Consider the following 10,515-nt stretch of genomic DNA (forward strand, 5'->3'; position numbering starts at 1 on the left):
ATGGTTGCCACCTTCTCCCACCCACCTTCACTGTTTATCTCTGCCTTCGTACTCCACCAGAGTATGTACAGTTATTATTTACGGTTCTACAGGTATGCTGTGCTACCTCAGGCCTCCACACCTTTACTCAGGCTGTTTCCTATGCCTGGAATGCTTCCCCCATCCTCAAATCCATCTGCCTTGTACCTGCCTCCTGTTCAAGTCTGCTCAGGATACCACAACAAAATACCACAGACTGGGTAGCATAAATGAGAAAATTTTATTTCTTCAGTGTTCTAGAGGCTAGAGGTCCATGATCAAGGTGCCAGCAATCTCAGTTTCTGGTGAGAGTGCTCTTCCTGGCTTACAGACAGCTGCCTTCTCTCTGTGTGCTCATGTGGGCTTTGCTCCATGTGTGTAGGAAGAGAGAGCTCTCTGCTGTCTCTTCTTCTTCTTACAAAGCCACCAATGCTATGGGATGAGGGCCCCACCCTTATGATTTCATTTAACCTAATTGCCTCCCTAAAGGCCCTCTGCCTATATACAATCACATGGAGGGTTAGAGTTCAACATATGAATCTGGCAGACACAATTTGGTCCATAACACCTCCTTTATAGCACTCATCTCTATGTATTATGATGTTTTATTTTCATGTCTTTCTCCTCCATTGGATTCTAAGTTCTTGAGGAAAATTAGAATCGTCTCTGAATCCTTATGTTGGTGAAGCCTGGTCCAGGTTTTGTGAAGCCCGAGGCTTATAAAATGTGATGGGCCCTCACTAAGGAAGGGATTAAAAGTTAGGTCTGAAGTGACTTGAAAAAGGGCTCATGCAAGTGAGGAGCCCTGGAGCTTCAGCTTCATAGCTTCACAGTCTACTGCCTCTGGGCTAACAATAAAAAGCTTCATTGGGTCCTACAAAGACCACAGGCTGGGGCGCATTCAAATTTCTCATGCGACTTTGGGCAGGTAACTTCATTATCCACACTTCAGTGTTTCTGTGTGTGTAAAATGGGCTTCTAATACCTGCCATGAGGTTGTTTTGAGGATGTAATTAAGTAACCTGAAAATACATTAAGTATTTGTTTACTTGCTCATTGTGTTTCCAACTACGATGTAAGCTCCTTTCAGAAAAGAGACTCTGCCTTGGTTTTGAATGAATCTCTTCCAAGATGGTGCCTGGAAATGGGTGGATGCTCCATAAATATTTGCTGGGTGAAAGAACGCAGTGCCTTGTGGGACCTGAAAGAATGGTGCTCGGTAAGTTCTCCCAGTTGTAACTATTGCTACTATTAATGAGTCTTAGTTAAATGAATAAGGAAGAGACGGAAAATACCAATGATCAGAAGATGTAAAACATCACTGATAGCTAGACTCTGGAGAGCATTACCATTCAAAACCTCTTATTGTCTTAAATGTTTTTAAACTGAGAATAGGAATACATCTGGAAGGAAAGAAGGAAGAAAGGAAGTTGAGGGAGGGAAGGAGGGAAGTAGGAGAGGGAGGGAGAGAGGAAAAGAAAAAGGGAGAGAGACAGACCAATAAAATAAATAAATAAATAAAACAAAAGAACACTGAAAACCATCCAGGCAATGGGGAGAGTCAAAATAGGAAAGCCCCAGAAATTTGACATCGTTCCTTCCAGGACCAAGATAGCTTACATCAGCTCCCTCTGTGCTCTCCAGGGAGTAGGGAGTGTTGCTGGGTGCAGAATGCTCTCCAATCAGCCTTCTAAGAGGGGGCAGGCAACCTCAAATCACGTCAGGCCCCAGTCTCTTCCACCTTGGAGCTGAAAAGCCAGTCCTCCAACTTAACTCTGAACTCCTCACCCCAATCAATTAAGAGAAATCCCATCAAAAACCCCAAGTAAGTTTGCTTGGCCTGACCTAGCGAAAGAGGCATTGCTCCTGCTGGAAGAATCTATCATTTTTAAATGGCTCACACTGATGGTTGAGGAATTCAGGGAGAGAGGCTGAATCCCAGCACCTCAAGAGCCTAGAGGGACCCCCACACTCACAGAGGGCCCCCTTCATTAGAGATGGGGAAACTGAGGCTCCAAGACAACCAGCTACTTTGTCAGGGTCACAGAGCTTCATTATTACTATCATTAAAGGGAATCCCTGAGATAGACCTAGCCTCCTACACAGTGCATTTAATTCTCACACTTGACTGTGTCAGTAACTCTGACTCATGGTTCAAGAATAAGACCCTCACCTCAGCTTCATAGATCTTGTTTCCGTTTCTCATTCTGCTTTGCATGCACTGTGGGAGCTCGGACAAGTGACTGCACCTTCCTGGGCTCCAGTCTCAACCTCTGCAATTTGTCTCACACGTGCACTGTCAAGATTAAGCGAGGTAGCATTTTCTTAAAAGCTGGTACTTTTCATGCTTAAATGCTGATTTCCCACCTTCTCCCTTCCTCCCCCTTGCCCTACCTTCTTTCTCCTTCCCTCCACTCCTCTTTCCTTCCTTTGTCCTTCATAGGTGCTACGATGAAGGCAAAGAAGTAGAACACAGGGTCCTTGCTCAGAGGAAGTTCATCTCCAATCAGGCTTCAGTTTTCACTTCTCTAACACATAAAGGCGGGGATACACAGATGTCCATTCCCTGTCCTCAAGGAGCTTATAGAAAACCAGAGCTAAATACAAGGGGGAGAAGACCCCACAGGAAGCATGACATTTTATAAACATTTTCAAGCGTTCAGAAATCATGAAGAAGGGAGGGAATAGCCACGTCAGGGTCCAGCAGTAAGGTGTCAGAGGGGGAAACCCAAGAGGTACTATAGTTCTCCTTGCCTGATGCAAAAAACAAGCCAAAAAAAAAATGTTAAAGGGAAGTAGAAGTTCGCCAGTCAGGGCAACTATTTCTGGGCACTGCATTTTCTGAAGAGAATCTGGTGCGTACCAACTACTACATTTTTTTTTAGTCCTCTGGGTCCTATGATTATTGAACCTCGTGGGAAAAAATCTAAACATACATGAAACTGAAACAAGAGAAGGAAAATGAAAGGAGAAGAGGAAAGAAGAAGGAAGAAAGGAAGGAAACTAACTTGGGCTTTCACTTCTAAGTACTAAGTCCCAGACCAGTTCCCTTTATTTATTCATTCTATGAGTGACAAAAAGGAGGAAAAGGGGTGGGGGAAGGGGGGGGGAGGTGGAAGGAAGAAGGAAGGGTGGGAAGAAAACTTGGAGATGAATATTATCTTCTGTTTAAACAAGAGGAAACTAAGGTCAAGAGAAAATGCCTTGCCCAAGGCAGCAGAGTCATAAGAAGAAGAACTAGGACTGAAAGCCAGCTCTGTGTGACTGCAAAGCTTGGACTCCCTCAGGACATCCTGATCCCTGGGTCAGAGTCCACTTTATCCCCCAAATGATAGCACCAGCGGTAAGGTATGGTCTGAAGAGCCAGGACATCATGGAAGCAGCAATAAAAAGCACAGAGCAAAGAGCCCTCCCAGGTGCCCAGCGAATCCCACCACTCCTGCAATTATCTCCACAAGATTAACTTCTCCCTGTGCTACTGACCAAGTTAACCCTGGGTGGGTCACTTAACCTCTCTGGCCCAAAGTTGTCTTCCCTGTAAAATGGGTCCATAACATCTTCATCATTTGATGAAAGGACTGGATTAGCTGAAATCTTGAGCTCCTGTCCAGGTTGAAGTTTTTAGATGTTACTCACATCACAGAATTTCACACCTAGAAAAAAAAGTGTAGAAATTCATGTGTCTCAAGCTTGAGAAATGGCTAGACTCTTGGCAGAGATTACCGTTTGGCCCATTTGTTCTCTTCTGTTGCATAATGATAGAATTTTTAGTTGGTCACAACACTGCCCAACTAAAGAGATTACTTGGCCTCCCTTGAAGGTAGGGGTGGCCATATGATCAAACTATAGGTAGTGGATGTGAAAAAAAGTGATGTGTGTAAATTCTGCTCTTAAAAAGAAATGGTAGGCTCTCTACTTTCCTCCTTGCCTCCTTCCTTTTGGATGAAATGCACACTTGATGGCAGGAACTGGGGCTGCCTCCTTGGATCACAGGTTGGAAGGCCCATGATGAGGACTATAGAGCAACGTGATGGGAAGAGCTCGGGTCCTGATGCTCAAGAAACCATCATTCTATCCCTGGAACGCCTACCTGGACTTCATACATGAGAGAGAAATAAATTCCTACCTTGTTTATGCTACTGTCTTCTAACAAATACATCTTTTTTAAGGAAAAAAAAATCACAGATTGTCCAATTTGGGAAACACACTGCACGGAAAGTGAAATGGAAAACATTTTAGACTTATTCATGGTGTTGCCATAGTCATAAATAGAAAGTCAAATGGGGCCACTGAAATCTCACATCTATACATAGAAATGGAGGTGGGGGAGGATGATTATGTTTATATGGAATGGGGAGAGGGCTGGATAACCATTTCAATGGATACACAAAATTATCACAAAACTTTTAAATTGCACTCACCCCTACCCTGAACCCAGGGGCCAGTGGAGCCCAGTTAGAGGAAAAATGATCTAATCCATTCATTTTCAAACCAAATTCCACTCTGACTCCAGGACAATATCTGGTAGCGGGAGAAGTCCAGGGAGGATGAGGCAGGACAAGATGAGATCAGCAGATCTCCAGGCCCCAGCACTTGCCTTAACCGCGGCATCACTGCTTTTATCTGTTTTACATACTGAGGTCCCACAGAAGAATTCAAATGACTCTGTTGTTCAGGTTTGAATAAGTTCAACCTCCTGGTTAATAGAGGAAGGAACTACTACCCAGAAAGGGGAATTGACTTGTCTACAGCCACATAGTGAGGAAGAGGACAATTTCCCAGGCCTAGGAATCAGCCTCTTTCACTGAATCAGACCTATTTATTGATCAGGCCAGACCCAGCTTCTAGCCCGGGGATAACCCTCTCTTACCCAAGAGTCAGAGCTTCCCTTTTGTTTGTGATTTTTAAGTGACTCTCTCATCCACACCGGTGCTTCAGCCAGAAGAGAAACAGCCTTTGACCACAGCAGATGCTCATAGCCTGAGAACGAGCCAGTGAATTCCTATACAGGCCCCAGGAAGTCACAGGCCATCCAGCCTGCTCAGCTGACCCAGAGAGGTTGGATCTTTCCTGGTCAGGATGGGCCTTGAGAGTAGAGCAAGGGAAGGCGTCACATTTCCTGTTGCATCAGGACCATGACAAAAGGTGTCTTCTTCTCAGAACGTAGGATCAGGTGGGTGCCAGGAACAGGCCCCCGAATTCCTAGGCACAAGTGTTAGTCACTCAGATTAAGATTAAAAATGATTGAGGGGCTTCCCTGGTGGCGCAGTGGTTGAGAGTCTGCCTGCCGACGCAGGGCACACGGGTTCGTGCCCCGGTCCCGGAAGATCCCACATGCCGTGGAGCGGCTGGGCCCGTGAGCCATGGCTGCTGAGCCTGCACGTCCGGAGCCTGTGCTCCGCAACGGGAGAGGCCACAACAGTGAGAGGCCTGCGTACCCCAAGAAAAAAAAAAAAGTGATTGAGAATTCCCTGGTGGTCCAGTGGTTAGGACTCGGTGCTTTCACTGCCAGGCCCAGGTTCAATCCCTGGTCGGGGAACTAAGATCCTGCAAGCCACGCAGTCCGGCCAAAAAGAAAAAGATTAAAAGTGATTATTTATTGGAATGATTCAGAAGTTCCCAGTTCTCAAAGGCCTTTTATACACATTATCTTGGTTGGGGGCTCATACAGTGCTAGAGGGGAGGTGGGTCAGAAATCAATATGGCCTCATGATGCCGTCATAGACACTGGAGGCCCATCGGGATCTCACTAGAATGTGAATTCCTCCAGGGAAGGGCATTGGGTTGATTTTGTTCACTATTTCCCTAGTATTTATGGCACTACACTTGCACTGATGCCCACTAACTGTTTGCTTCATAAGTGAAGAAACAGCCTCTGCCAATCTTCCCAACCTCATCTCTCCTCAATCCCCCCATTAATACACCACCCACTTGTCCCTCCAGTCACTGAACCACAGGCAAGTCCCCAAGCGGAGGCAGCATTCTCTCCAGCCTGCGGGGTTTATACACACTCCTTTCTGAGCCTGAAATGGTCTCTGCCACCTTTTCCTTCTACCGGACCTTTCTATCTCAATCTTGACATTCAGGGCTGCTGTGTTCAGATAAGCAAGTTGTTCACCAGGCAAGAGTGATCAGCCTAGGAGGCAACTGGGGACACAAGGATCTGCTTAGGCTCTGCTTGCCAAGCTGTACATCCAGGTATGAGGCTACATTTGTCCAGAAAAGGAGGAGCCTTTTTCAAATTTTCACAGAGCTTCCATAAGGGCTAGGGTCCTGTTGACATCAGTTCTTCCAGGGGGCATTTACCCATATCCCAGAGCAGCTTAGAATCCACTCACAGTCTCTAGCCTTGATCGTTTCCCCCCAGAAGCTGTGAGGTCTACCACTGCAGAGGTTGTCTTGTTAGAAGTTGTCTCAACCATTAAGACGGTGCCAGGCCCACAGTAGCGCTTCCAGAAATGTGTATGGAATGACAGAATGAGTGAATGAATAACGATGGGCTTAAAGAGGTGAACTGCCTTTTCCAGGGTCACACAGTCAGTCATTGGCAGAGCTGGCTCGAGCCCCCCAGACCTCCTGGGATCTGGTCCAGAGCTTCCTTCCACAGTGGAAACCCATCTTTCAAACATCCCTTCTGGAAGCCAAGCCCTCAGAGACACCTGATTTAGCAGTGAAGACAAGCCAGATAAACCTAATTAATTTTGAGCACTCTCATGAAGCTTATTCACTCGGTCAGTGAGGGTTACTAGTGAACGGAAATATTTGGGGAGACTCATTTTTCCACCCCCAATTCATAATTCTGTCTACTCGTCACTCTTCACCCAGATGTAAGAGGTGCTAACGCAGTTCAAGCAGGCCCCAGGCCTCCAGCACCACTGTCCTGACCGGGCTTTGCCCCTCGATGCTTATCCTGCAAACTTAAACCAAAGGGGCTTGACCAAGTGGCTTCTCCAAAGGACCCTGGAGCTAAAAGCATCTCACACTTTGGTCTTTGGGGGATAACGTGATCCAGATCCCCTGATGACAAAGCTGCACAGGAGAAAGTGAGGAGGAATGCAGAAAATCACCTCACTGGCCGCCGGGAGACCCAGGTCCCTGTCTTGTTAGGATAGGTAATTCCTCATTGGAGAAGTAAGATTTGACCAGAGCCACTTGGCCTGCAGAGGACGATCCCAAGGCAGAGCTGTCTGGAAGATGTGAAAGACGATCAAGAGACAAGGGGCTTTGACTGCTTCTCTCTCCAAGGTGGGGGCTGTGATAGGAGTAGAGAGAACCCAGGAGTAGTCACCACTGCCCCCTCCACCACTTTATTGCTCTGTGACCTTAGACAAGTCACTGACGGTCTCTGAACCTCAGTTTCTCATCTGAATACGGGAGATAAAAATACATACGTTGAAAAGGGTTTTTTTTTTTTTTGGTCACACCCTTCTTTCCGTATCTGCTTATCACTACTAGAGCAGAGAGGAAAGAGCCTGGGCTCCAGGCTCAGACTTGCAGTGTGATCCGGAGTAAGTTACTTCCTTCAGTCTCAATTTTCTCCTTTGTAAAATACCGTCTACCTCATAGAGTTGTTCCAAGGATTAAAAGAAAGGAATATATATAAAGTACTTGTTTAGTAAGTGCTGAACAAGTGTGAACAACTCTTACATTGTGTCTTACTGCTAAATTACTAATAAAGACAGACCACAGATTAAAGGGCAGAGTACTGGGATTCCAGCCCCAATTTGGGCACTTGCGTTTCGTGATCTTAAATAATTAAGTACCCTCTCTGGGCCTCCATTTATACCCTCAGTAAAATGAAGGGCTGGGGGCTCCCTAAGGGCCTTCCCCCATTACATTCTGCGGATGCCAGAATCTCTTCCCCTTTGGACCTTCTGCTCCCAGGGCCTGAAATGTCCATTGTCAGCGGGTGGAATTCCCTGCTCATCCTGCAGGGCCAGGTTAAATGAACTTCCTCTGGGCATATTTCCCTAAAGGGCACAGAAACAAGCAAGCAAACAAAGTAAGTCATGGTGCTTTCCCTTGCTTTTAGTGGTCGCCTGGAGTCTGCACTTCCGGCTTTACTTAGTTCTCTTGTCCTCTCCCCACCCAGCAAACCCAGTATCCCTGGAGGGCATGGCTCTGGTAGAATAATAGATTATACCTGGGCTTTGAAGGCAGATCAGGGCCAAACCGAATTCTGTCCCACCTATCTAGATGATATCGGTAAGTCACTTCATCTCTCTAAGACTCAACTGCCTCATCTGAAGAATGGGAGACTAATGTCGACATCACAGGTTGTGAGAATTCAGTGCAGGAACCACCAAGAGCTGGGACGTTAGAATGAAAGGCAGTCCCTCTAAAGGGCTGGAACTTGCCCTTCTCTTCGGAAACGTCCCCGGGGTGTGGCACGAACGAAGCACGAAATACAGTGTTTGGTGGGCAGCACTCTGTGCGTGGAGCTGCTTGGAAATCCAAATCCTCCGGCCGCCAGGCCTCCCTGACAGATAAACTGCCGCCACAAAGAGTTAATGTTCAATCACCCTTCCGACCCCGTGCCTTTCAAAAGGAGGACTGGCTGGAAGCCCTGGACTGCTCCCACTGGGTGCGTGCCTGCCCACCCGAAGAAGTCTGGAGAGGGCGGGGAGTGGGCGGGGAGGCAGGCCAAACAAAATCTGTTTCTGTGATGTCACCGCAAACACTCTCCCAGATAAATGCCCAGCTACAAAGCATCTGCATTGCGTGCCAAAACGTCCGGCTGGGCAGAAAACAAGAAATCAGGTCCCCCGTGGCCCGCACAGTCCCGCCCCGGGCGCCCGCCTCCCAGGCCCGGGACGGAGGGACGGCAGGAGCCCAGCGGCCCAGGAAGAACCGCGGCTGCCTCAGCTCCCGGCCGCCCTCCCCGCCCCCCGGCGACAGGCCCCGCACCGGCTCGCAGGACAACCAATCAGCGCTTCCTTCTCCCCCAGAACCTGAAGGGACCGCCCGGATCCGCCGCGGCGAGAGGAAAGCCGGCGACCAAAACAAACAGAAACGCGAATGTCTAGGAAACGCGCAAAGCGGGCCACGCAGGCGGCAGAGGTAACGCTGAAAGAAACCGCGACTGACCTCCTTGAAGATGTTAGAAGATATTCCACCTGTGAAAACGACGACAGAAATATTGAGGACGGAAGAGGAGGAGAATCGGAGAGTCAGTGCCCTTGGGGGGAAAAAAATAAGACGGCTGAAATTTTAAAAAGAAAGTCAATACTCCAAACGCAGCAGTTGGCCCCCCACAGGGAGTTAATTTTTCATGGATTGCATCACCCATCCCTGTGCCGTCCTGTCCCTCCTTCCTCAGCTTAAAGTCCAGGCTCCATCATTTTAATGATTCGGCCTCAACTACCTTGCACCCGCACCCATCAGTGTGCGCACCTGCACATTGCAAGCTGGGTAAATACAACTCTCCCGCCCGCCCTCACCTGCGTCCACCCGGCTGCACGTGGCGGAAGAAGCACACCGCCTGGCTGACTCCTCTCAACAAACTCCTGAAACCAAGCCCAAGTCCTACTGCACTTCCCGAGTGAATTCCGTTCCACTCCTCTAAAGGACCGTTCGACATCTTCTCTCTTGTCGTTCCCAACACCTCCTCCCGCGCCCTTCCTCACGGCTGCTAATCTTACTTTGATTTTACTGAGAAAATAGACTCAGTCAGAGAGAACTTCCTCCAGCCACCACCCGCTCCTCCATCCCACACGGATATCCGCGCTTGCCCTTCGCCCATCCACTCTGCCCTCCCTCCCGGCGTCGGCCACGTCGCTCTGCCTTGTCCTTTCACGGGCCTCACGTCTGCTGGTACTCTGTGCCCACGTCCTTCACTGCCCCAAGCCACCGTCCCTCCTCTCCCGCACCATCACTTTCACCTTCCTGGCTAAATCATTCTCCTCGGCACATAAACATTCTGTAATTTCTCCCATCGTTAGAAACAGGAGCGAACCCAAACCAAACAGGTCTTTTGAGGTTCCATATTTTCCTCCCGCTACCTACCCATTTCTCAGCATCCTTTACAGTACAACTTATCAAGGACAGTCTGCGCCCCCGGTTTTCAAACTGGTTTGGTTTACACACCCACAAAAGAATTCTGAAAAATTATGTACTCTAACACACATTTTACACTGACCTCTAAAATTGTTCATTGTAAGTTTACATAGTTGCAAAGAAACTTATGGCAATTTGTAAATATTGAAAATTTGAAATAAAGGTACTAAGTCACTTTTAAATGATCTAGTTGAAAGTGAATATCATAGTGTTCTGATGCCTACATTTACTTTTAAAAATGTATAAAAGAACTCTTCTCAACAATCAGAAATTTTAGTTTCTTTTATTCCTTGAACTCATATTTTCATTCCATTTACCTCTCCTCCAGAATCTTAACCTAATACAGATTATAAGATTGAAAGTCTTTTATTGATCACCATATCATATATCTCTAAAATGTATATAAATGCTATATAAGATGTTTTGTTTCCTCTAACCATA

General features: G+C 47.3%; 1 long non-coding RNA gene across 1 annotated transcript; it reads right to left on the minus strand.

Moving 5' to 3' along the window:
• Positions 1-252: 252 nt before the first annotated feature.
• Positions 253-9,430, minus strand: LOC137210555 (uncharacterized). The gene is made up of 5 exons (XR_010936611.1): positions 9,106-9,430; positions 3,502-3,671; positions 2,413-2,546; positions 2,192-2,314; positions 253-1,219 (listed from the first exon to the last, which is right to left on the minus strand). It is a non-coding gene; the product is annotated as an uncharacterized lncRNA (long non-coding RNA).
• Between the last annotated feature and the right edge of the window lie 1,085 nt (positions 9,431-10,515).

The sequence above is a fragment of the Pseudorca crassidens genome, chromosome 2 (genome assembly GCF_039906515.1).
Source record: "Pseudorca crassidens isolate mPseCra1 chromosome 2, mPseCra1.hap1, whole genome shotgun sequence".
NCBI classification, from domain to species: domain Eukaryota; kingdom Metazoa; phylum Chordata; class Mammalia; order Artiodactyla; family Delphinidae; genus Pseudorca; species Pseudorca crassidens.